The sequence below is a fragment of the Trichechus manatus genome, unplaced genomic scaffold, assembly GCF_000243295.1.
Source record: "Trichechus manatus latirostris isolate Lorelei unplaced genomic scaffold, TriManLat1.0 scaffold00696, whole genome shotgun sequence".
Classification (NCBI taxonomy): domain Eukaryota; kingdom Metazoa; phylum Chordata; class Mammalia; order Sirenia; family Trichechidae; genus Trichechus; species Trichechus manatus.
Genome location: NW_004444632.1, coordinates 9,328 through 12,049, shown reverse-complemented (window position 1 = coordinate 12,049; position 2,722 = coordinate 9,328).

Below are 2,722 nucleotides of genomic sequence, written 5' to 3'. Positions count from 1 at the left end.
ATGAGCATTCAAAAGCGGCTGCAGCAGTATATTGATAGAGAACTGCAGGAAATTCTGGCCAGATTCAGAAGAGCATGTGGAACTAGGGATATCATTGTTGATGTCAGATGGGTCTTGGTTGAAAGTGAAGAATACCAGAAAGATGTTTACCTGTGTTATATTGACTATGCAAAGGTATTTGACTGGGTGGACCCTAACAAATTATGGATAACATTGAGAAGAATGGGAATTCCAGAACACTTAAGTGTGCTCGTGAGGAACCCCTACGTAGATCAAGAGGTAGTTGTTTGACTAGAACAGGGGGATACTGTGAGGTTTAAAATCAGGAAAAGTCTATGTCAGGGTTACATTGTTTCACCATACCTAGTCAATCTGTATGCTGAGCAAATAATCTGAGAAGCTGGACTCTATGAAAAAGAACAGGGTATCAAGATTGGAGGAAGATACATTAACAACCTGCAATATGCAGATGACACAACCTTGCTTGCTGAAAGTGAAGACAACTTGAAGCGCTTACTGATGAAGAAAAAAGACCACAGCTTTCAGTATGGATTACACCTCAACATAAAGAAAACAAAAACCCTCACAACTGGACCAAGAAGCAGCATCATGATAAACGGAGAAAAGATTGAAGTTGTCAAGTATTTAGTTTTACTTGGATCTGCAATCAACACCCATGGAAGCAGCGGTGGAGAAATGAAAAGACATATTGCATTGAGCAAATCTGCTGCAAAAGACCTCTTTAAAGGGTTGAAAAGCAAAGATGTCACCTTGAAGGCTAAAGTGCGCCTGACCCAAGCCATGGTGTTTTAAATCACCTCATATGCACGTGAAAGCTGGACAATGAATAAGGAAGACTGAAGAAGAGTTGACATCTTGGAATTGTGGTGTTGGTGAAGAATACTGAATATGCCAATGACTGAGAAAAGAAGGAACAAATCTGTCTTGGAAGAAGGACAACCAGAATGCTCCTTAGAAGCAAGAATGGTGACACTATGTCTCATATACTTTGTACATGTTGTCAGGAGGGACCAGCTCCTGGAGAAGGACATCATGTTGGTAGAGTAGAGGGTCAGTTAAAAGAGGAAATCCTCAATGAGATGGATTGACACAGTGGCTGCAATGATGGAATCAAGCATAACAACGATTGTGAGGATGGCGCGGGACTGGGCAATGTTTCGCTCTGTTTTACATAGTGTCCCTATGAGTAGGAACAGAATCCGCGGCACCTAACAACAACAACAGTTACTCATGTATTCTCTCCTATATGTATTTAGAAGTCCTGGTGACACAGTGCTTAAGAGCTCAGCTGCTAACAGAAAGGTGGGCAGTTCCAATTCACTGGCCGCATCTCGGAAATCCTATGCTATGGGGCTGTTCTATAGGGTCGCTATGAGTCCGAACCGACTCGACACCTAATAACAAGAACATACATATTTATGCATACTTATATGTACATGTAACCAAATACACATCTTCAGTTGTTATTATTGTTGTTGCAAAATTGTGTATCCTACAATGAATTTTTTTTACAAATTTGCATATCAATTGTTCATTGACGTTAGTGACATTGATTACAATTTGCTGTTGTTCTCTTTCATTTGTACTCAGACACTCATCTTTACTACGGTTGTGCTGTTCCCGCTACTTCCACACTCGGAGCCACGTTTCCCGTCACCAAAAGTAGTAGGTCTCTTAGTTCTAAAGCGTAATTACCCCTTCCCCACTATTCTCCCTGGTAACCACCAGTGAACATTGGTTTCTCTATATTTATCTGCTCTTGTCTTCTTATACAAGAGGGATTATACAATATTTGTCCTTTTATGCTTGACTCATTTCACTTAGCATTATGCCCTCCAGTGACCTTCATTTTCAAGCCCATTCTTTCACAATTCTCTTTTTCTTTCATGCTATTCCTTCCTGGGATAAACAATGGGCTCAAACACTTGGATTTGAACATCAGTTGTGCGACTTTTAACCAGTCACATAACCATTTTCTCATCTGAAGACCAGGACAAGGAGATGTGTATTTCAAAAGAATTGGTAAAGAATGTGACACATAAATAGACTACGGATCTAATTTTTTTCTAAGAGAAAAGGGAGAGGACAAATTCACATACTGAAAGAATAAATCCCAATATGACAAGGTTTTCACCATTATATATATGGCAAACAGGCCTTGTTTTGTAAAGGGGAACCCTTGTTACACTGTTGAACAAGTGAAGAATCTTGACATTACACTGGGCAATCCATTCCATTGCCGAGAATATTGCTGTGTAATTTTAATTACATTGCATAGGAATCCCAGAATATTTGTGGAGAAGAAGAAAATATGTAATGTGGAAAACAACATTCATTTCACTGATAGAAGTATACGTTAATGACAATTTTAATTCTATTTACGCTAAAACATCACTTGACCAATGCAATAAAATAGAGGCATTCAAGAGAACTTCCTATGATTTTCAGCATAAGTGTGGTTTGTGAAAGGTGAGTAGAAGTGGTGACCCTCAGCTATCCTCACACATCCTCAGGGATAATAGAACCATGATTTAACAAGTTATTTAGTAACATTGCAGATATGTGGCTGAAAATCCAGAACAAAAACTATTACTAAAAGAACCCTGAAAAATTCTGGAAATTTTTCCAGTTGCACCATGTCTACCATTTTTGTCACTTCCTTCTCTTCTTAATGCAATCTTAAGTAATAAAGCCTTGAAAC